At 41.4% G+C, this 25,782-nt stretch overlaps 1 non-coding gene across 1 annotated transcript; it reads left to right on the top strand.

Annotated features, from left to right (window-relative positions):
* The first annotated feature begins 2,346 nt into the window (after positions 1 to 2,346).
* LOC116622931 lies at positions 2,347 to 2,433 on the top strand. The gene has a single exon (XR_004297645.1). It is a non-coding gene; the product is annotated as a small nucleolar RNA SNORD35 (small nucleolar RNA).
* Positions 2,434 to 25,782: the final 23,349 nt, after the last annotated feature.

The following is a 25,782-nucleotide window of genomic DNA, read 5'->3' as shown; positions in this document are numbered from 1 at the left end:
CTGGCAACCCTACCTGATTGTCCTCTTCCAACAGTTTTGTTCTTTCTCCTAAAATTTTCTTCAATGGCCTTTCTTCCCAATTTCCTTCCCCTCTTTAAGGACAGTTTTTCCCCCCCTTTACCTTCTGCTCTTGTTTGGTGGTGGCAGGGTATTAATTTTTAGTGATTTTGGATTGTGATGGGCAGTACCAGGCTTCTATACATATAAAGGGGCTCAGAGCCACACATCAGGTAAAATTTGAATAGGGCCTGTGTGAAGCCATCTCTTCTTTTTTTATTTTTTATTTTTTTTTTAAAGATTTTATTTATTTATTTGACAGAGAGAGAGACAGAGAGAGAGAGAGAGAGTGCACAAGCAGGGGTAGTGGGAGAGGGAGAAGCAGGCCTCCCGCAGAGCAGGGAGCCCGATGTGGGGCTCGATCCCAGGACCCTGGGATCATGACCTGAGCCGAAGGCAGACACTTAACGACTGAGCCACCCAGGCGCCCTTTCTCTTCTTCTTCTTTTTTTTTTTTTTTAAAAAGGATTTTATTTATTTATTTGAGAGAAAGAGAGAGAGAGCACCAGTGGGGGAGTGGGGGAGGGTGGTGGGGGCAGAGGGAGAAGCAGACTTCCCACTGAGCGGGGAGCCTGACACAGGGCTCTCGATCCCAGGACCCTGGGATCATGACCTGAGCAGAAGGTAGATGCTTCACCGACTGAGCCACCCAGGCGCCCCAAGCCACCTCGTCTGAAGTTCTGCCTTCAGCAAGTACCCCTCTGAGTTAAGCATTGCCTTCTCTAACTGGTACTTCTAAAACACCTCTGGGAAACATTAACACAAGTTACTAATAGCTTAGTAGAAATGGTAGTAATGATTTTTAAATTTTATCTCCATCTATTTTTTAAAGTAAAGTCCTCTTTGGAAGTAGAACATGCATACAGAAGTGTGTCCAGTTAATAAATGCACAGCTGGATGAATTTTCCCAAAGTGAACGTACTCAGGTAACTAGCATCCAGATCAAGAAATACAACATTAGGAGGGAAATCCTGTCACATGCTACAATATGGATGAATTTTGAAGGACATCAAAAGTGTGTGAAATAAACCAGTCACCAAAGGGTAAATACTGTATGATTCCACCTGTATTTATAGAAATAGAAATGGTGGTTACCAGGGGCTGGGGACAGGAAAAACGAGTTATTGCTTAATGGGTACAGAGTTTCAGTTTTACAAGATGAAAAAGTTCTGGAGACCTATTTTACAACAATGGGAATACACTTAACACTACTGAACTGCACACTTAGAAACAGTTAAGGTGGTAAATTTTATGATATGTATTTTTCACCATAATAAAAAAAAAGAAAGAAACACAATATTACCAGCTCCCCAGAAACCCTCATGCCCCTTCCCAGTCACTTCTGCCTGTCCAGGATAACCACTATTCTGATCGCCAGAAAAAGCCCATCTGCTCTAAAAAAAAACCCCTGGAGTTAGTTAGAAAAAAAGTGTATCAGCCCCCTTTCCTTCTGACGGGGAGACTCCTTCAAATCACACATGGATTTGATCGGGCCTCCCACATTGCCTGGGATACAGCAGAAGTAGCTCAAGGGGCGCCTGGGTGGCTCAGTCGGTTAAGCGTCTGCCTTCGGCTCAGGTCATGATCCCGGGGTCCTGGGATTGAGCCCCGCATCGGGCTCCCTGCTCAGGGGGGAGCCTGCTTCTCCCTCTCCCTCTGCCTGTCGCTCCCCCATTCGTGCGTGTACTCTCTCTGTCAAATAAATAAATAAAATCTCTTTTTAAAAAGGTAGCTCAAAAACACTTGCTGATTCCACGTGCACTGAGAGCCTTAGGCTTGCCAGCGCAAGAGGTGCTGAGGGGAGGGAAGGAAAGGGCACCTGAGAAAGAAGATACAAGTGCTGGAAACAAATGCCAGGTGCTCTGCAATCTTGCCAAAGGTTAGCCCTGCATACTCATTACAGCTTTATTCACTGATGATGCTTTTTTTTTTCCTTTTTCACTGTGTTGACAACATGACCTGTAGGTTCGTATTTGAATCCAGCTCAAAGTATATATTTATTTTTTTGTTGCTGTGTGCACAGCACTAAATGCTTATTTTCTTACCAGGGTGTTTATTGCCACTATGCACTGCATGAGACAAAACGGATGTGCTTGCTCATGCCTGCCTCCACATTCCTCAGGGGCAAATTCTAAACTCAAGGAAACGGAGGTTCATCTCATCTTACAACTGCCATAATATTTGATCCACCGGACTTTTTGAGTACGTCCTTTTCCAAGAGGGCGCCAGATGTTCTGATGAACAAAATAACTGTACTGTAAGCACTGATCAAGAAAAGGGATACAATTCAGCAGATGCTGGCTTTTCCTCATGATGGGCTGCGGATGCCGCTGTGGGCAGCGGTAGGAATGCCAACGGCTCAGCGGATGCCAAGAAGGAAAAAGGGAGGAAAAAAAAGAAAATGGATAAAATTGTTATTTGGGGCCACAAATGGTAGTGACTGGGGCAGAGTTCAACAATCTGCTTGTAGTCTTGAAGCCAAGGGAATATGATGTGCCACTCTTTGATGTCAGACTTCAGGCAGATATGCTGGGGACCTTGGAAACAGAACTGGTATTGTCATATCACGCTAAGGATTGGTTATTTGGATTAGTTACTGGGTCTCAGACCCAATGATTCCTTTAATAACATATATTCAGTAGCCCTCCTGTACTAACCTGAAATGAAACCCACAGGGGACACCACATACCCCTCTGCATAATTGTAAAAAAAAAAAAAAATCGACATAACACCGTGGCAGAAAGGACAAATAAAAAGAAAGTAATGTATAATAAAATAACATGCACCTCAAAATGTAAACTCTCAGGCATGGCAATCCTAGAAGACAAAATAAAGTAGCCAAATGCTTACACTATCATAGCATCAGTGTGAGGGACGGCTCAAGGCCAAGACAGACACAGGTGGGCTTTAGCAGCAACTCAAACGGCGAACTCAGTACTGCCCATGGTGCTGCGACTTCCCAACATGGTGAACAACTTTGGGGAAATTCTAAGCAAAACTAAAGGCAAGCATCCTTCAATTTATACTATGCTTGCTATCTTGGAAAGTTAGGTGTTTATTTTCACCTACGTGACAGTTCCGCAGGATATTTGAAAGTCATTCAGAACATGGGATGATTTCCAGTTCTAGCTTCTCTGGCCCCACCCTTTAAATGTCAACAGTGCTCCCCAGTCATTGTGACAACAACAACAAAAATGCCACCATCGATTTCTTAAATCCACCCCTACCCCAGGACAATACCACCCCCCATTTAGTATCCCTGATTTGGAGTAACATCTTTTATTTGCAGAAGCATTTTTTTTAAATCTTAAAACACATCACTCATAAAATGATCCATAGCCTCAACAATTTCCCCAACTATGATTCACATTCCCTCACATTAAAAAAAAAAAATTGATGTTGAATTTTACAATCCCACCAAAAAGGAGTTTCCCAAGATCTGAGCCAGTTAGATCATCAAGAGAGTCAATAAATAAAAAAAAGAGAGAGAGAGAGAGTCAATAAATAAAATTACACAGCACTTTTTGGGGGGAATACTTACTTAGTATTTTGGTCATTAAAATAATAGGTTGATCAAAGGAAAAAAGAAGAGCAAAACCCTGCATGTTGTCTCGTCAAGAAAAACAATTTAATGAGAAGGTGTCATACAGATGTAGGATAACAATAAATATTGTAATTATTGTTTTGTTCGGCTTTTGCAGTTATTCTCTTTAGTTGTGTTTTTCAAAAATACTCAGTAATTGTGAAAATTCTTTGTTAGCAGCATAAATATAAATGAAAAATCCTACACGCATGCTCACTTCCAGTCTACAGAGCACTGCCCTCAGGTTGGGTTTCATGTGTCTTGGGGCCAGCGATGGGGCTGGAGCATCTTGGTTCTAGTTCAGAAGAGCTCACTGCACTTACCTCTTCCCAACTGTGCATTCAGTGATGTCAAGTTGCTAGCCTGAAATCAGCAGTGACGGGTGACGGAAGTATTTGCGTGGAAATTGGCCAACACTACATTTAGGTCCACCACCACCCACACACCCTTGCTTCCGGAGAGTCTATTGTTAAACATTCACCAGACACCATCGCATGGGGCTGGCTCCCAGGAAAGAACAACCTGTCATAGAAGCACAAAACAAGACTTTGTTACAAACTCTTGGAAAAGAACAGTCCAAACTGGGCTCTTTAATGTTTCATCAAATTCTAGTTAAGTACCAAATGATGGCTCAAAAATGACCATGAAAACAAAACTCAACAGAAACATTAATTCACTAGTATCCAAATATTTATCTAGTACCAACTATGTGTCAGTCTACTTCAATTCTTTCTGCAACAAGACACAAATTAAATAAGTATATAATGTGCAATGGACCAATGTGTATGCTGCCAATTTAAAGGAGATAATTAAACAATGACACTAGTATTTTTCACCTTTATCAAAGGGAATACTAACATTTAATAGGCATTGTGCCAGGTATTAAACAAATATTACCTTGTTTGATCCTCACAACCACCCTGTAAGATAATCATTAGGTTGAGCCACAGGAAATTGCTGGTAGTTGACCAATTTTGACCTCCACAAAAGGCAATTTCCACCTAAATTATTTTCCCTGTTTTATAGACAAGGAAGCCAAGATCCCAATATACCAACTTGTCAAATGTCAAACAGCCAGTAAGTGACAAAGCCAGGATTCCTTGCAGACTAGAATGGCTCCAAAGGCCCTGGGCTTCCCACCACACACAGTTCCCACAAATGAAAGAACTGTTAGGCACGTGATGTGTTACACACATTCAAAGAAATCTTACAATTAAACCATTTTGAAATAACTCATGGTAAAAGAAATTAAATTAAGGACATGCATTTTGCCACATAACTAAACACTGGCTTCCTGGGTTTCTTAATCATAAATGATTAGAAATAATCATAACTGTTGATACATTTTAGAGACTGAAAAACATCTTAATAGAGATTGAAACCATTGTTTAGCTTGTTCTTAAAAACTCAAATTAATGTTTATACTTGAGAAATTCCATTAATGTTCAATTTATACTTGAAAAATTAATGCTTAATTTGTACTTAACAAATGACTTTTTAAAAATGCTATGCTATTACTAGTACAAACCACCAAAGGTCTTATATTCACAGTCTGTGATTCTCAATCTACTAGAATGATCAGTGCTTCAGAAAAGAATTACAGTCATGAATGTTTGAACCAGAGGGTATGGTATAGGAGTGTCTCAATTTTTAAAAATTGAAACGCAGGAGAATCATGACATAAAACACACATGTGTACATGTATGTATGTGAATATATATATATATCACACAACTATATATAGTTGAAACAAAAGTTTCATGAAAATTTTGATATGTGCTATATTCTCTGATATTTTCTTTTTTCTTCTTTTTCTTTTAGAGAGAGAGGGTGGGGGTGGGGAGTGGGAGGAGGGGCAGAGGGAGAGGGGGAGAGAGAATCTTAAGCAGGCTCCATGCCCAGCACGACCCTGAGATCATGAAAGGAGCTGAAATCAAGAGTCAGACTGAGTGACCCAGGCACCCCTCTGATATTTTCTATCCGACCCTGTTCCATTTCATTAAAAAATTCTGGCCACAACTTAGTATATCATTTTCTCAATTCACTAATGTGTTGTGACCGCCGGTTTGAAAAACAATGCCTTAGAGACCTTTATTTTAGAGACTTCATCTACATCCCGCATTTTATTCCTTTCCTTCTAGGATACTCTGTTCTTTGCATCTACAACTTTGACCCCCCACTTACCAGTTTCTTTCCTTCCTTCCTTGAGCAGATACTTACAAATACCCTGCTATGTGCCATCAACTGCATGCTAAGTGCTGGAGATGGAGTGCATTTATAGTCACATCCTGGGATCCCAACGTCCAGCTAATCATCATGCAGATAAACACAAACTTCCAACTGTGCTTAGTGCTATCAAGGACAGGTTCCAAGAGAGAGGGGATTCGACCTAGTTAGGGAAGAATTCTTGAGGAAATGGCACTTGAGCTGGGATATAAAGATCTGATCTAGTCTAATCTAATCTAGCCTATTCTATTTCATTAAGAAAATGCTTATCTCCATCCCCTAATCAACTTTGAGCAACGACTTAAAAGTAATAACTGTCTCCATTCACTTAGCATAACATTTTCAAGGGTCATCTGAGTTGCTGCATTGTTTTTTTTTTTTTAAGATTTTATTTATTTATTTGAGATAGTGAGAGAGAGAGAGAGAGCGCACGCACAAGAGGGAGGGAGGAGCAGACTCCCCACTGAGCAGGGAGCCCGACACAGGGCTCGATCCCAGGACCCTGGGATCATGACCTGAGCCAAAGGCAGACGCTTCACCGACTGAGCCACCCAGGCGCCCTTGAGTTGCTGCATTGTATGGACATACCATATTTTGCTTATTTATTTGTCAGTTGATGGACATTTGGGTCGTTGCCACTTTTGGCTATTGAGGAATGCTGCTATGAACTTTTGGGTAGGAGTTTTTGTATGGGCATATGCTTTCATTTCTCTTGGGTATATACCTAGGAGTAAAATTGCTGGGTCATATGGTAACTCTAATTTTAACATTTTAAGAAACTGCCAAAATATTTTCTAAAGCAGCTGCACCATTTTACATTCCCACTAGCAGTGTATGAGGGTTCCCATTTCTCCATTTCCTTGCCAACACTTGTTTATTATCTGATTACTTGATTATAACCATTCTGGTACTAGGTATGAAGCGGTATCTTATTGCAGTTTTGGTTTGCATTTCCTTGATGGCTAATGATGTTGAGTGTCTTCATGTGCTTATTGACTGTATGTCGCCTTTGGAGAAATATCTATTCAGATCCTTTACCTATTTTTAAATGGGTTACTTATCTTTTTATCACTGAGTAGTAAGAGTTATTTATACACATTTTTGATACCAGACCCTTATCACATAAGTAATTAGCAAATATTTTCTCCCTTTCTGTCGGTTGTCTTTTCACTTGCTCTTTTTTTTAAAGATTTTATTTTTAAGTAATCTCTACACCCAATGTGGGGCTCGAACTCATGACCTCAAGATGAAGAGTCACATGCTTCCCCAACTGAGCCAGCCAGGCACCCCATGTCTTTGGACTTTCTCGATGGTGTCCTTTGATGCACGAAAGTTTTGATTTGATGAAATCAAGTAACACCCTAGCTTGCACCATACAGGGAAGTATCAGGGAAGATCACGGCTTCAACCATCACCTCCATTTTACTTCAGCAATGGACCTTGATGTCATCCACAGCTGTCTGAACTCTATCTGCTTTCTTAAACCCCAGTATTCTATTCTCAGAGTAAAACCCTTCATCCTTCTGGCTTTCTCTCTACCTTGTTTCCATCTCATAGGCTCTACAAACTCTCTGAGACCTCCAATCCCCCAGCTTTCTGTTTTCTCCCTGTTTGTCACACCCTTATCTTCCAACCTTCTTATTTTCCATTCTTTTCTTATACAGCCTGGCCTTTAGAGCACAGCACTACAAACTCTCCATTCCCAGTACATTCCACCCCATTACTCCCCTGTCTATTTTCTACACTTGTTCTGCAACCTCCAACCATGTATCAGTCAGGCCATCTGCCTTCTCTACTTCCGGTGCTACTAAGAAATGTTGACAAAGTCATGCAACCTTAAGCGTTGGAACCGCTCCTGATGCATGTTCACCAACAGCAGCTGAGCTCTCAAAGCTGCCCTGCTATCCTTTCATTTGACCCACCTCACTTTACTCTCCCATTCCCTGAGATCCACTCTACTCCCCTCCCTTTCGCTCACGTCACTCCCACCATGCTCTTCCTTGAACAAGCCAAGATCACTCCCGTCTTTTTGGTGCTTGCTGATCCTTCGCCTTAAACACTCTTCTACCAGGTCCTTGAGTGGCTGAAACCTTCTTGTCATTTAGGTCTCAGTTTAAATGTCACCTCTTCAGAGAGGCCTCTCCCATCTGCTCTGTCTACTGGGGCTGCCCTCCTCCCATTGCTATCACACTTCCCTGATTTATTTTTTTATTTTCTTTATCTGCACTGTCTAGAAAATCTTACGCTTCTAAAACCCTTCACTAGCAAGAGTCAGAGACTTGCTCCTCTGTGCTCTCCTAATACCCGGTGTAGAACTTTCTTACCTAGTTGCTATTATTAATGGATTACAGGTCTGTGTTCCTTGTCCAGAGGCCAAGCTCCTTGCAGACAGATGTTGTGTCTTAGTCATCATTGGTTCCTTCAAGGTGCCCCACACAGAGCAGGCACTCAGGATGTGCAGAGGAGAGGTACAGAAACTCATGATCTCATTATCTGTGTAGCATGGGCTCTACCCATCATGACTTAGCACTAACAAGGATTAACAAGTGCTGGGAGAAGATCCGGGAGAACATACTGTTACACAAACTAAGTCATGCTGGGCACCGTTTATAATGGTAAAAATAGGGCGAAAGCACCTGAACATAGGGAACTGGATAAGTAGACTACAGTGTATGTACTCCCTGAAATTTGATGTTGCTATTAAGATGATGTCTGATGCCACGATGATAATAAGAACACGAAAACTGTACATAGAAAGGCAGGAAGAAAATAAACTAAAATGTGATGCTGAGTTTCTTTATGCAGAAGAAATATAGATGCTTTTCTTCCCCTTTTCTGAATTCTAGTTTTCTCTGTATGTATGTGTGTGTATATGTGTGTGTATGTATGTATATATATATATATATATATATATATATATATATATATAACTTCTATACTGAAATGAGCCCTAATATTTTGTTTCTAAGGAAGGGCTATAGTCCCGTTCTTTCTTTAGTTCATACAACTTCAAATATTAATTCATTGATTAATATGCTGGAGAAATGGAAGAATGCAGAGTCAGGGATTTATCCAGCATCTCTCCACAAATTAATGACAGAAAAAGACATACTACGGTAGTCCTAAAGTGATGCTGGAGAACAAAATTAATTTCCTGTAGGCTCTGTGCCATCGATATTGTATTTCAGATAGTTCTGTATTAGATCCTTAGAAACAGGCTAAATGACACTAGCAGAAGTAGCATTAAAATAGCGGAGGCTAGGGGCACGTGGCCAGCTCAGTCAGTAGAGCATGTGACTCTTGATCTCAGGGTTTTAAGTTCCAGCCCCATGTTGGGTGTAGAGATTACTTAAAAGTTTTTAAAAATGGGGGAGACTATAGGTGAAGTCCCACTTAAAGCAAAGTGGGTATAGTTCAGTTTAAGGAAAGAAAATACATGAAAGTTCATAAATTTGGGTTTGTTTCATCAAGGGACTCACAAGACAATTAGTTTGAGTTCTAAATTCCCCTAATATATTTAAAATATGACCCTACTCACACCATCTATCAGAAAATACATTTACCAAGAGAAAGCTCGTCATTGACTCAGGTACCAGAGCAAATATCTAATACAACAAATTACAGTCTATCAAAGAATTGGCAAAGTTCCTTAAGAATCACAAAAGGAGGGGCGCCTGGGTGGCTCAGTCGTTAGGCGTCTGCCTTCAGCTCAGGTCATGATCTCAGGGTCTTGGGATCGAGCCCCACTTCGGGCTCCCAGCTCAGCGGGGAGCCTGCTTCTCCCTTTGCCCACCCCCGCCCCTGTTCGTGCTCTGTCACTCTGTTCTCTCAAATAAATAAATAAAATCTTTTTTAAAAAATCACAAAAGGACTTTCAAAACTTGGATACCCCTTGTATCCAACAAGTTGTGTGGATAGAAGAGTCACTCCAACCTGGTGGTAAGTCCGAGGATGAGAAGTTTAGAGCAAAGTTAAGCCTACTTAACAAGGGAAGAGAGCAGATTTTATCAAAATGGGTAAGGGTAGGAGGATGTTTTAGCTTGGGTTCCCCCAGAACTGGGCGCTGATAGGATCCCAGTGCGAGTAGGTGATTTGGGAGGTTTCAGGAAACATCACTAGGGCAGTGGGGAAGTTAGGCAAGGAAGGGAAGGAAAGGGAGCCACTTCAGGGTGTGTTGGCAAGCAATTTGCCGCTGTGGGCCACTGGAGCATGAACCTGCTGGGGAACCCTGGGTGGCCGGAGGCACGCATCTGAGTCCCCCTGCCTGAGAAGTGAGGGCACTGTGTCCGGAGAGAGTGCCAGGCGTGAGCAGCCACTGCTGACTGCCGGAAGCTGGGCAAGAGCGCATGAGAATGCTCAGTGCTGGGGACTGCAAGTCAGGGAGCAGGGCATCTGCTGTGGATGGAGTAAACAGACGCGCGCACAGCATTTTCCTTCGCTTTGGGGCCTTTAAAAAAGTGGTTTTGGTGACTGACATTTCTGGTTGAAAGCCCTTAAGGCGGACTTTCTCCCCACCACATTCTCTGCCCTTTCCTTTCTCTTGCCCCAACACTGCTGTTGCTGCCACATCCCTCTTCCCCGCCCGCTCCGCCCGCTCTCTCCGCAGGTTCTGCCCAGTGAAGAGCAGGCCGGGGGCCTTGCTGCCCAAGCAGCTCATTCTGGTCGGACCTGTTGTCTGTTTTTGGTGGATGCGGTGCCAGGCAGCAGAAGACACAACCCGCACTGCTATTACGGCAGAAAGCCCGGAATCTTCAAAGCCTTGCCCAAAACCACCTGATTTGGTTTTATACTTGTTGAACATGTTCCCCAGGCAAGGAATGAAAGACCAAATGCAGTCACTCTAGAAGGGAAACTGGCAGTTTGCGATCCAAGAGGACTTTGTCTCTCCCTGTCTTCCTCCTCCCCTTCCTCCCCACACCCTCTTCTTTCCTAAGCAATTTTTAACCAAAGAATAATTGTAGAGTTTGTACTCTGCAGTTTTATAGCACGAAAACACTTGGCAGAGGAAACAGTAACAGTCAACGCCACCTTGCCCCCTGCATGTGCTTATGTCACAAAAGGGCAAACTGCTGTCTCAGAGCTGGAGGAGGGCTGGGAAGACAGCTCTGCCCACGGGGCGTCGGTGCCTTGGCGCAGGGAGAGGACACCCTTCCAGGTGTCAGAAGCCTTTCACGTGGACAGTGTCTGGGCCTCTCCTCCCTATCCCACCCCCTGGAACTAGGGCTGCCTCCAGGACACCTCAGTGTGGATTTTAAGGCACCTCCCCCTTCCTCCTGCAGCACACAGCCCCATGCTGGGGCCCTCCACTGGGCAAGTGGGGGATGGGCCAGATTTCAGTTCCTGCTCAGTGCCCTTGGCCAGGTGTCTGGGGACTGTCTCTAGGACTGGTGGAAACCTTGCTGGGCCTGGTGGAGGTCACCCCGCCCCAGGTTACTCATACAGTTTACTCATCGCACTTCTCTTTAAGCACTTGCTTCAAGATCCTGAAAGGTCATTCTTTCCACTTTGGAGGACAGCTCCTTACTTCTGTCTCAACTTGCTTCCTTTATAAATTACCTGGGAACTCCTGCCTCTCCATTTCAGTTAGCTTACCTAGATCTTTGAGCCTCTTGTATCAGCATGACCCCCCCAAGGCTATTTCACTCTTCCCCCCACAAAGTGGCATTACTTTGTGGCAAGGTATCTGGGAAGGTGAAGGAAGGAAATGGTCAAATTTGCATAAAGGGGGTTATGGGGGAAATTTGCCTAAGAAGCCCAGGTGCCTTTTGGGAGGAAAGTAACCTAGACCCAGGGCAGAGATTCCTTTCCAAACCTATGGTAGAGACCATGACTTTATGACTTGAATGAAGGGCTATAGGTGGGGGAAAGGAGACACAGAGAGTGGGGGTTGACCCTGGATTGGCTAAAGGCAGGAAGAAAGCAGGATCTGGGTCCAGGATACAGCCAACACCAGACATGTGCTGACCGGGTTCTCCTGACACCAAACCACCACCCTCAGGAGGGACTTGTATGAGGAAATCGGCAAGCTGCCCTTTCAACAGTTGGCCCCAGGGTTGCCAACCTCAGATATAATCTAGGGATTCTGGAAGCCACTATTGGAACCACTGGCTTCAGAGGCACACCAGACCTCTTGAAAGATACACCTGCAACACTGAAGCTTCCCACCATGCCTCCTTCCCCACTTAAAGGCAGTCTGGATTTGTCTCACATGACCACCATCTGATTGGTGGAACTGAAATTGCACAGCTTCCAGGGAGTCTGGGAAATGTAGTTTTTTGATTTATTAGAGTCAGCTACACATAAAGGCACACTGAAAGGAGGCTCACTGAAATAGACGTGGAATAACCATTTCCATCACGGTTCTCCTGTTTGAAAACTTTCAGTGGCTCTCCATCTGGACAGCACTGTTGAAGGAAAGCAGGGCCTGGGTCCCGGATACAACAGTCTCCAGCAATGATTTCCAAACTGTAGACCACGGAACCTGGGGAGACGTGGAGACGTCACAAGAGGTTCTTGAACCCCCTTGCACTCCGGTCATTTTCCGTGGACTGGAGAAAACCATTTTGGCTTCCATACATGTGTTTACCTATTAGTCAAATATGGCAGCAATAGTGATTCAAAAAATATAAATCACATAAAAACCTTCCTTACAGATGCTCTGTTCCTCAGCCACAGACCCCACTCTACCTGGAATGGGGATATTATCTCCCTCCTCTCTTGCCAATTCCTATTGATCATCCGAGACTCAGCCCAGCCCACCACCTCCACTGCCCTGGCAGGTGATTCTCTCTGACCTCCTCAGGCTAGGGTAGATGATTCTCATCTGTTCTCTCTTAATATCCTGGTGAGTTATACTAACGATAACAAAATAAAACCAAACTTTTATTGGCTTACTTTGTGCCAGGCTCCATGAGGTATGTAGTTTTATTATCCCATTTTACAGATGAGGACACTGGGGCACAGAGAGTTTACATAACCTGCCCAAGGTGACATGTGGCTGTGACTCAATCCCAGGCAGCAGTCTGACTTCAGAGCCCATGTCCTTGGTCAGTACTCTCAGCAACTCTTATCCTATCTATTATTACACTGCCCACCCTGCTATTTATCTGTCTATCCATCTACATCTTAATCCATGCATCTGACTTCACAAATAACCAATGTCTCTCTATGATGTTAAAATGGAACAAGAAAAAGTCAAAAGTTTTTCCTCCTTTCCCAACACATTCAAAATTCACAGGACCGGGGTCCAAATTGCTTGATCCTTCCTTCTCTCATCCTCCATTGTCTGTTAATACAGGGATTATTTTCTCCTTCAGCACAGAACACCATACTAAATTACAGAGCAGACTATGAAATTGCTACCCTCCGCTCTCTTCTTTGCATGTTGTCTCTAAAAGAGATTCTTTGTATTGCTTGTATAAATACAAGACAGAACCCACCACTGCTTTGAAGTCATGTGGGCAAATGCATCAGCAGCTCTGAGCTCTGCTGGCGCAGACCTCCCGGCCAGGATCCAACAAGCACTCCTCAGGAAAGGACGGGACTCCTGGGAACCCCAGCCTGGGAACAGCATTCTCATGCAGACATTTAAGAGTGAAAGTGAGGTGAGCTTGACACTTCCCCGAGAATCAGAAGGTGTTTCTATATCTCTTTTTGCTTTTACTGTTTATTACCCTGTCTGTCTAACACTGAGACACCTGCCCACAACTCTGCGCATTAATACCTGGGAGGCTCGGCTTATACTAGCCAATGGTCCTGCTGTTAAGTCCAAAGTAAGCTAGCAGGTCATTCCCTCCACTGGGCAGCCATACACCTTTCATACCCTGGAAGTGCCAGCTTACCCCAGACCCATCTCTCTTCTTGCTCGAACTCCTTTCTCTTCCTTTTCTTCTTTGTCTGATTTCTACTCACCCCATTCGTTATGCTTCATAAACCAGGCATTTCCTTTTCCCTCTTAAGGTAACTTATAAAGAAGCTTTCTTTAGTCATCTTTCAAATATGCTGTTCAGGCACCTATATGGGGAAGCCCTCCCTGACTGAGGCTTGTGTCCTCTTCAGGAGACAGCCAGGCAACCTGTCAGATGGATCAGGCATCACGGCTTTGCAAATCTCCTCCCATGTGATTTACATATCCGAAACCGACATTGCTCCCAGTAGGCACACTATTTTACCAAGGCACATCATGTGCAGGAGACATAAGAAAGCACATCAAATATGCTTAAGGGGTGACTTTTGTAACTCATTATTGTTTTAAGACATCTTAATTCCTATTCAGGCTAAATGACCCAGTATATCCATAACCATCTTAGAGACTGTCAGTTCAATCTATAGAGAGAGTGGCATGTTGTCAAAATAGTGTTGCACAAACCCTCTAAGGAAAGCCAAAAACAAAAAAAAAGCACTAATGTGAATTACACAAATATTACAGAGTCAATGAGACGTGGCGTTTAATCCTCAGCTGATGTTGACACTGAGCAGCACACTGACAAAAGCCAAGAAGAATCTGAGTTTAATATGGTCAACTAATCTTCGACAAAGCAGGAAAGAATATCCAATGAAAAAAAAACAGTCTCTTCAACAAATGGTGCTGGGAAAATCGGACAGCCACATGCAGAAGAATGAAACTGGACCACTTTCTTACACCATATACAAAAATAAATTCAAAATGGATGAAAGACCTAAATATGAGGCAAGAAACCATCAAATTCTTAGAGGAGAACACCGGCAGCAACCTTTTTGACCTTGGCATAGCAACTTCTTACTAGACACATCTCCAGAGGCAAGGGAAACAAAAGCAAAGATGCACTATTGGGACTTCATCAAGATAAAAAGCTTCTGCACAGCGAAGGAAACCATCAACACAACTAAAAGGCAGCCTATGGAATGGGAGAAGATATTTGCAAATGACATATCTGATAAAGGTAGAGAACTTATCAAACTCAACACCCCAAAAATAAATAATCCAGTTAAGAAATGGGAAGAAGACATGAATAGACATTTTTTCCAAAGAAGGCATAGAGATGGCCAACAGGCACATGAAAAGATGCTCAACATCATTTATCATCAGGGAAATACACATCAAAAACATGATGAGATACCACCTCACACCTGTCAGAATGGCTAAAATTAACAACACAGGAAACAACAGATGTTGGCAAGGATGCAGAGAAAGGGGAACCCTCTTACATCTTAAACTGATGCAGCCACTGGAGGACAGTATGGAGGTTCCTCAAAAAGTTAAAAATAGAACTACCCTACAATCCAACAATTGTACTACTAGGTACTTACCCAAAGGATACAAAAATACAGATTCAAAGGGGTACATGCACCCCGATGTGTACAGCACCATTATCAACAATAGCCAAACTATGAAGAGAGCTCAAATATCCATTGACATGGATAGATTCTTTGTATTGCTTGTATAAATACAAGACAGAACCCACCACTGCTTTGAAGTCATGTGGGCTTGGATGGATAAGGAAGATGTGTGGTGTGTGTGTGTATAATGGATAAGGAAGATGTGTGGTGTGTGTGTGTGTGTGTGTGTGTGTGTGTGTGTGTGTAATGGAATATTACGCAGCCAACAAAAAGAATGAAATCTTGCCATTTGCAATGATGTAGATGGAGCTAAAGTGTATTATGTTAAGTGAAATAAGTCAGAGAAAGACACATATCATATGATCTCATTCATATGTGGAATTTAAGAAACGAAACAGATGAACATATGGGAAGGGGGGAAAAAGAGAGAGGGAAAAACCACAAGAGACTCTTAAGGATAGAGAACAAACTGAGAGTTTCTGGAGGGGAGATTGGCAGAGGATGGGCTAAATGGGTGATGGGCATTAAGAAGGGCACTTGTTATGATGAGCACTGGGTGTTTTTTGTAAGTGATGAATCACTAAATTCTACTCCTGAAACCAATATTACACTATATGTTAACTAACTAGAATTTAAATAAAAATTTGAAAAGGGAAAAAAAAGAATCTGAGTTTAGAGCATGCATTCTCAGCCTTTGCTGCGCACTGGAATCACTTGGATATTTTTTTAAAATCCCCATGTCTGGGCCACACCCCATGGCAGTTAAATCAGAATCTTTGGGGGTAGGAGCCAGGCATTATTACATTTAAAGCTCCCCCACTAATATGCAGCCAAGTTGCAAAGTCACTGGTTTAGAACATCTGGCCCTTGCTCAGAACTACCCAGGCCCTCCTTTTCAGCTTTATCAAGTGTGTAGGGCAGGGGAGAGGGCACCACATGCCTGGTCATGCCACTCACCCATGCCAGCTCAACTTGCCAGCTGCCCACTCAGCTATGGAAGCTACCTAAAAGGGGGAGACTCTGGGTAGAGGTGACACTCAGGTGAGGGTTAAGGTTGGTAGATACCAGAGCACTGAAAGTGGGAGAGCCAAGGCACAAGCAGAAGAGCCATGAGTGTATATTCAGTGGCAATCTGTGATGTCTTTATTGGCCCTGCCCCAAAGGGGCATGTTGGATTTGCCACTTGGACATATTGCCAGCTGATATTCAATTGAAAAAGAAAAAGTCCTGGCGGGGGGGGGGGGTACAAAGGGCATGAAGGGAGCTTCTGAAGTGCTGGTCACATTCTGTTTCTTAAGTTGGATACTGGTTACACAGGTATGTTTAGTTTGTGAAATATGTCCACCTTTACATTTATGACATGTATATATTATGTATGTACGTTGTGCTTTAGTAAAAAGTTTAAAAGAAAGAGCGAGAGGGCGGAGTTGGAAGCCTACATGTTGGCATGTGAGGCACCGCATTCCCCCAGCCCATGGGTTGTTTTCCTTTGGATGAAGGAGGTCAAACTCATTACTAAATTATTTAGTTTTCACTTGAAAGTTTTAGGGATGAGGTGGGAAGAAGGCTGCTGAAGTCTCAGTACTGCTGCTAGACACAGGTGAAGGGACTTGGGCTGCTTTTCAGGGATCTCCGAACCATGGGAAGCCATTGGGGAACCACTGAAGCATTCTTCCTCTTCCAGGACTTAGGGTGAATGTGTTAAGAAGAAAAACTAAGAGAGGGAATTTGAGGAGTTAATATGGCAATTTGATCATTAGGCATTATGCCAAAACAGCACTTTGTATGAACAACTGAAGAAGAATCAATAAACTCAAACAATGGTGACAGCTGGAGGCAAAGGAAGATGATTATGGGCTTTGAAGAAGCAATAGTTAAGAACCAGTGTCAAGATTGGGGAAATCAAGAAATGGGCAGAAGACATGAACAGACATTTTTGCAAAGAAGACATCCAAATGGCCAACAGACACATGAAAAAGTGCTCAACATGACTTGGCATCAGGGAAATACAAATCAAAACATCAATGAGATACCACCTCACACCAGTCAGAATGGCTAAAATTAACAAGTCAGGAAATGACAGATGTTGGCAGGGATGTGGAGAAAGGGGAACCCTCCTACACTGTTGGTGGGAATGCAAGCTGGTGCAGCCACTCTGGAAAACAGTATGGAGCTTCCTCAAAAAGTTGAAAATAGAGCTACCCTACGACCCAGCAATTGCACTACTGGATTTACCCCGAAGATACAAATGTAGTGATCTGAAGGGGCACCTGCACCCCAGTGTTTATAGCAGCAATGTCCACAATAGCCAAACTATGGAAAGAGCCTAGATGTCTATTGACAGATGAGTGGATAAATGTGGGGTGTGTGTGTGTGTGTGTGTGTGTGTGTGTGTATAATGGAATGTTACACAGCCATCAAAAATGAAATCTCGCCATTTGCAATGACGTGGATAGAACTAGAGGGTATTATGCTAAGTGAAATAAGTCAATCAGAGAAAGACAATTATCATATGATCTCACTGATATGCAGAATTTAAGAAACAAGGCAGAGGATCACAGGGGAAGAGAGGAAAAAATGAAACAAGACAAAACCAGAGAGGGAGACAAAGCAAAAGAGACTCTTAATCTTAGGAAACAAACTGAGGGTTGCTGGAGGGGAGGGGGGAGGGGGATGGGGTGGCTGGGTGATGGACATTGGGGAGGGTATGTGCTATGGTGAGCGCTGGGTGTTGTGTAAGATTGATGAATCACAGACCTATACCCCTGAAACAAATAATACATTATGTGTTAATTAAAAAAAAAAAAAGATTGGGGAAGACATTTTAATAGTCTGTAGCACAAAAATATGGGTGGCCTATGAATTATCATTAAAGTACCTAATTTATGAAAAGAAAAAAAAAAGAAAGAGCGAGCGAGAGAGAGACCCTACTCTGATCATTGATAAAAGGCCATGGATGCTATCAAAAATAAAAAGCCCACCAGCCTATTTACAGCAGTTAGTTTGATAAGAGCTCTCTCTATATTAGAAACCATCCAAATGATAAAGACTCAGTTGAATAAATTAAGGGTCAGCCATACAATGGGATACTATGTAGCTATTAAAATTTTATGTTGTAGGAGACTATGTCATGACATGGAAAAATGCTCACAATCCATTTTAAATTAAAAAAAAACACAAACTGTGGATGGGCCCAGACATTTCTCCAAAGAAGACATAGGGATGGCCAACAGACACATGATAAGATGCTCGACGTCACTCGTCATCAGGGAAATGCAAATCAAAACCACAGTGGGATTTCACCTCACACCTGTTAGAATAGCTAAAATCAATAACACAAGAAACAACAAGTATTGGCGAGGATGTGGAGAAAAAGGAACCCTCTTGCACTGTTGGTGGGAATGTAAACTGGTGCAGCCACTATGGAAAACAGTATGGAGGTTCTTCAAAAATTAAAAATAGAATTACCATAGGATCCAGTAATTCCACTATAGGGTGTTTACCCAAAGAATATGAAAACACTAATTCAAAAAATATATGCACCCCTATGTTTATGGCAGCATTATTTACAATAGCCAAGATATGGAAGCAGCCCAAATGTCCATCCACAGATGAATGGATAAAGAAGATGCGATATATAGATACACACAATGGAATATTACTCTTCCATAAAAAAGAATGAGATCTTGCCATATGCAACAACATGAATGGAGCTAGAGAGTACTATGCTAAGTGAAATAAGTCAGAGAAAGACAAATACCCTATGATTTCACTCATATGTGGAATTTAAGAAACAAAGCAAATGAGCAAAGGGAAAAAAGAGAGAGACAAGAAACAGACTCTTAAGTATAGAGAACAAACTGATGGTTACCAGAGGGGAGGTGGGTGAGGGGATGGGGGAAATAGGTGAAGGGAATTAGAGTACACTTGTCATGATAAGCACTGAATAACATACAGAAGTGTTGAATCACAATATTTTACACCTGAAACTAATACAACACTATATGTTAACCCTACTGGAATTAAAATAAAAAACTACTTTTATAAAGGTTGATGATAGGGGTGCCTGGGTGGTTCAGTTGCTTAAGCGTCTGACTCTTGGCTCCAGCTTAGGTCATAATCTCATGGGTTGTGGGATCAAGCCCAGCTCCACACTCAGCAGGGAGTTGGCTTGAAGATTCTCTCCCTCTGCCCCTCCCCCAACTTGTGTGCTCTCCCTCTCTCTCTTTCTCTCTCAAATAAATAAGTAAATAAATCTTTTTTTAAAAGGGTGGATGATAAAATGTTTTTATATATGTAATACATATTACTATTTTTCTATGCACACAATTTTTTAAGATACATAAATACACCAGACTTATGCGAGATAGAAAGTTAGACAAAAAGGGAGTGTGTAGATTGGACCTGGATTCAAGTCCCAACTCAGCTATTTATTAGTAATTCTTTGCCCTTGGCCAAGTTGCTGGAGTTTGTAAAAACAGGTTTATTGAGATATAATTCACACTCTATACAGTTCACCTATTTAAAGTATACAAATCACTGTTTTTTAGTATATTCACAGAGCAACTATCACCACAATATGATTTTAGAACACTTTATCACTCCAAGGAGAAACGCTGTACCGATTAGCAGTCACCCTCCATTCCCCCCAATTGTCCCAGCCCCTGGCTACCACTCATCTACCTTCTGTCTCTATACAGTTGCCTATTCGGGACATTTCATATAAATAGAATCATAGGATATGTGTTTTTTGTGTGTCTGACTTCTTTTCCTTGCCATAATCTTTTCAAGGGTCATCCACATTATAGCACTTATCAGAACGTCATTCCTCTTCGTTGCCAAATGATATCCCATTGTACGGATATATCATGCTTTGCTTATCCATTCATCAGTTGGTGGACATTTGGGTTATTTCTACTTTTTGGATATTATAAAGAATGCTGCTCTAAACGTTCACATAGAAGTTTTTGTGTGGATGCATGTTTTCATTTCTCCTGGGTATACATCTAGAGTGGAACTGCTAGATGCGGTATAATACAAAAACATACTTGGCCTTTGCCCACAGTTTCTGGTATAGAGCTCCTAAAACCTTGGAATTTTCTGAGTAATAGGTGGGTGTTTTTGTTGTTATTCATAACAAGCCCCTTTTAATCACACCTGAGCTTATGCTAATGAGGTGACTTAAGGAGGTACCCCTAGATGGTCATAAGATAGGGTTGGTCATCAGAAAGGTTAAGTGATCAGAGTTGGAAATTTCAGTCCCACCCACTGACCTATGGGAAGGGGAGGTGGTGCTGGAGCTCTACAAAAACTCGAAATATGATATTTGGAGAGTTTCCAGGTTGCTGAACACATGAATTTGCTGGGAGGATGCTCCACACTCCCTCCCCTCTCCATACCTTGCCCTACGCATCCCTTCCACCTGGCTGTTCCTGAGTTGTATGCTTTGTAAGAAAGCAGTAAACATAAATAAAATATTTCTCTCAGTTCTGTGAGCCATTCTAGCAAACTACTGAATCTGACGAGGGGGTCATGGAAACCTCTGCTTTATAGCCAGTCACTCAGAAGTATGAGTGACCTGAGACTCGCAACTGGCATCTGAAGTGGGGGCAGTCTTGCGGAACTAAACCCTTAAATACGTGGAATCTGACAGTAACTCCATATAGTTAGTGTCAGAATTGAATTGTTGGACATCCAATTGGTGTCCAGAGAATTGGAGAATTGGTTGATGGGTGTCAGAGTACTCTCCAGATTGGGTCATATGGTGACTCTGCATTTATTTAACTTTGGGAAAATAGACAAACTGTTTTCCAAAGCAGCTATACCATTCTACATTTCCCCCAGCAGAGTATGAAGGTTGCAATTTCTCTATATCCTTGCCAACACTTGCTATTCTCTGTTTTTATTATAGCCATTTTAGTAGGAATGAAGTGATACCTCATTGTGGTTTTGATTTGTATTTCTCTAATAACTAATGATGCTGAGCATCTTTTCATATGTTTATCAGCCATTTGTATATCTTGTTTGGAGAAATGTCTGTTCAGATCCTTTGCTCATTTTTAAAATGGATTATTTAACTTTTTATTATTGAGTTGTACAAGTTCTTTATATATTCTACATATAAGTCCCTTATCACATATTTGATTTGTAAATTTTTTCTCCAATTCCATGGTTGTCTTTTCACTTTCTTGATGGTATCCTTTGAAGCACATAAGTTTTAAATTTTGATGAAATCCAATATATCTTTTTTCTTTTTGTCATCTGTGCTTTTGGTGTCATATTTAAGGAGGCTTTCAGGAACCACAAGTTTTAATCCTCATATTCTTGGTGCCAAGAACAGAAGCTGGCATATAGCAGGTGCACAATATTTGAGAATTGAGATGACATATCTTTCTTTAACTAAACTTAGGAATTTATTGAGCACTGGATCAATTATCTATTGCTGTATAACACATGACCTCAATTTAGTGGCTTAAAACCACAAACATTTCATTTTGCTCACGATTCAATGGGTTAGTTGAGCAGTCCTTCAGATCCAGGCTGGCCCATGTGTCTTTGTTCAGCTTATAGGATGGCAGGTGGGTGGATGATCTAGAAAGGCCTTGTCACATGTCTGGTAGTTGGTAGCCTGTCAGCTGGGATGCTTGGTTCTCCTCCATGTAGCCTTTTACGCACAAGCAGGCTAGCTTATGGTCATGTTAGGGTTCTAATTCCAAGTTTTAATACCCAAGCATTTTTTAAATTTCTGCTTGTATCACATTTGCTCATGTCCTATTGACCAAAGAAATTCACACAGCCAAGCCAAGATTTAAGAGATGGAGATTCCAGCTCTTCTGAGAAAGGAAGAATTTGTGGCCATTTTTGCAACCTACCACAAATACCTTCTATTTTCCTAGCACTGTTAGGCTCTTATGGAGGATGGAAACGGAGGCCCTCTCTTCCTTCCAAGGAGCTTACAATGTCAGGGCCTTTGATCATTCAACAGATATGTATGGACTATCTATTATGTGATGTCAGACAGAGTTGTGGGCTCTTGAGATACCTCAATAAGCAGAACAAACTGCAATCCTTTCCTCTGCAGAATTTATATTCTAGTAGAAATTACAATAGGAAAAACTGCAAATAGAGTCCCAACAAATTCTTCTGGTGGAGGTGAATATTTCTTTGATTGCACCTATATACAATCAACATTAAATCCAAGATTTAGTCCTGGGAGCAGGAGGAATGTAGAAGCACCCTTAAGAACACTCAACAAAAGAAGACCAAACAAAACCCAAAACTAGCAGAAGGAAGGAAATAATAAAGATGAGAGCAGAAATAAATGATATAGAAACTAAAAAAAAAAAAAATAGAACAGATCAATGAAACTAGGAGCTGGTTCTTTGAAAAGATCAACAAAATTGATCAACCTCTAGCCAGACTCATCAAAAAGGGGGGGGGGGTCTCAAATAAACAAAATCATAAATGAAAGAGGAGAAATAACAACTGACATCACAGAAATACAAAGAATTGTAAGGAAATATTATGAAAAATTACATGCCAACAAATTGGACAACCTAGAAGAAATAAATTCCTAGAAACATATAACCTACCAAAATTGAAGCATGAAGAAATAGAAAATTTGTTTTTTGTTTTGTTTTGTTTTTAAGATTTTATTTATTTGACAGAGAGAGAGAGAACACAACAAGCAGGAGCGGCAGGCAGAGGGAGAGAGAGAAGCAGGCTCCCTGCCCCATGCGGGACTCGATCCCAGGATTCTGGGATCGTGACCTGAGCTGAAGGCAGACGCTTAACCGACTGAGCCACCCAGGTGCCCAGAAATAGAAAATTTGAATACACCAGTTACTAGCAATGAAATTGAATCAGTAATCAAAAAATTCCCAACAAACAAAAGTCCAGGACCAGATACCTTCAGAGATGAATTCTAGCAAACTTTTTTTTTTTTAAGATTTTATTTATTTATTTGACAGAGAGAGACACAGCGAGAGAGGGAACACAAGCAAGGGGAGTGGGAGAGGGAGAAGCAGGCTTCCCGTGGAGCAGGGAGTCCAATGTGAGGCTTGATTCCAGAACCCTGGGATCATGACCTAAGCCGAAGGCAGATGCTTAACAACTGAGCCACCCAGGGCCCCTCTAGCAAACATTTAAAGAAGAGTTAATACCTGTTCTCAAATTTTTTCAAAAACAGAAGAGGAAGGAAAACATCCAAATTCATTCTATGAGGCCAACTTACCCTGATACCAAAACCAGATAAAGACACCACAAAATTAGAGAACTAGAGGCTGATACCTCTGATGAACATAGATGCAAAAATCCTCAACAAAATGTCAGCAAACTGAACCCAACAATACATTTAAAAAGTCACCACAATCAGGTTTATTCCTAGGATGCAAGGGTGGTTCAATATTCACAAATCAATCAATGTGATACATCACACCAACAAGAGAAAGGATAAAAACCATATGATCCTTTCAATAGATACAGGAAAAGTATTTCACAAACTACAGCCTCCATTCATGATAAAAACCCTCAACAAAGTAGGTTTAGAGGGAAGAGACCTCAACATAATAAAGGCCTTATATGAAAATCCCACAGTTAACATCATACTCAATGGGAAAAACTGAGAGCTTTTCCTCTAAGGTCAGGAACAAGACAAGGATGTCCACTCTCTCCACTTCCACCCAAAATAGCACTGGAAGTCCTAATCACAGCAATCAGACTACCAAAAGAAATAAAAGGCATCCATATTGGTAAGGAAGAAGTAAAACTTTCACTATTTGCAGATGACATAATACTACATATAGAAAACCACAAAGACTCCCCCAAAAAACTACTAGAACTGATAAATGAATTCAGTAAAGCTGCAGGATACAAAATCAATGTACACAAATCAGTTGTATTTCTATACACTAATAATAAAGCAGCAGAAAGAGAAATTAATAAAACAATCCCATTTACAATTGCACCAAATATAACAAAACACACAGGCATAAATTTAACCAAAGAGGTGAAAAACCTGTACTCTGAAAACTATAAAACACTGTTGAAAGAAACTGAAGATGACATAAAGAAATACCATCATCATGGATTGGAAGAACAAATATTGTTAAAATGGCTATACTACCCAAAGCAATCTTCACATTTAATGCAATCCCTATCAAAATACCAACAGCATTTTTCACAGAATTAGAACAAACAATCCTACAATTTGTATGGAACCACAAAAGACCCTGAATAGCCAAAGCAATCTTGAAAAAGAAAACCAAAACTGGAGGTATCAAAATTCCAGACTTCAAGTTATATTACAAAGTTGTAGTGATCCAAACAGTATGGTACTGGCACAAAAACAGACACACAGATCAATGGAACAGAATGGAAAGTCCAGAAATAAGCTCACAATTATATGGTCAATTAATCTTCAACAAAGGAGGCAATAATATACAGTGGGAAAAAGACAGTCTCTTCAACAAATGGTGTTGGGAAAACTGGAGAGTTACGTGCAAATAATGAAATTGGACTACTTTCTTACACTATACACAAAAATAAACTCAAAATGAATTAAGGATCTAAATGTGAGACCTGAAACCATAAAAATCCTAGAAGAGAGGACAGGCAGTAATTTCTCTGACACTGGCTGTGGCAACATCTTTCTAGATATGTTTCCTGAGGCAAGAGAAACAAAAGCAAAAATTATACTATTGGGACTACATCAAAATAAAAAGCTTCTGCACAGTAAAGGAAACAACCAACAAAACTAAACAACAACCTACTGAATGGGAGGAGATATTTGATAAAATGACATATCTGATAAAGGGTTAGTATCCAAACTATATAAAGAACTTACACAACTCAACACAAAAAAAAACTTTAAATAATCCAATTTAAAAATGGGCAGAAGACATGAACAGATATTTCTTCAAAGAAGACACACAGATGGCCAACAGACACATGAAAAGATGCTCAACATCATTCATCGTCAGGGAAATGCAAATGAAAACCACAATGAGATATCACCTCACGCCCTTCAGAATGGCTAAAATCATCAACACGAGAAACAGTAAGTGTTGGTGAGAATGTGGAGAAAAAAGAACCCTCGTGCAAAGAAATACAGAAACACTAATTCAAAGGGATACAGGCACCCCTATGTTTATTGCAGCATTATTCACAATAGCCAAATTACAGAAGCAGCCCGAGTGTCCATCAATAGATGCATGGATAAAGAAGACGTGGTGTATATATATACTAGAATATCACTCAGCCATCAAAAAGAAAGAAATCTTGCCATTTGCAGCAATATGGGTGGAGCTAGAGAGTATTATGCTAAGCAGACTAAGCCAATCAGGGAAAGACAAAACCATATGATTTCACTCATGTGTGAAATTTAAGAAATGAAACAATGAGCAAAGGAAAAAAGAGAGGCAAACCAAAAAACAGACTCTAAACTATAGAGAACAATCAGATGGTTACCAGAGTAAAGGTGGGTGGGGGGATGGGGGAAAGAGGTGAAGGGGATTAAGAGTACACGTATCATGATGAGCACTGAGCAATGTACAGAGTTGGTGAATCACTATATTGCACACCTGAAACTAATGTAACAC

This window comes from Phoca vitulina, unplaced genomic scaffold (assembly GCF_004348235.1).
Source record: "Phoca vitulina isolate PV1807 unplaced genomic scaffold, GSC_HSeal_1.0 scaffold55, whole genome shotgun sequence".
Classification (NCBI taxonomy): Eukaryota; Metazoa; Chordata; class Mammalia; order Carnivora; family Phocidae; genus Phoca; species Phoca vitulina.
This window is presented reverse-complemented; position numbering and strand designations above follow the sequence as displayed.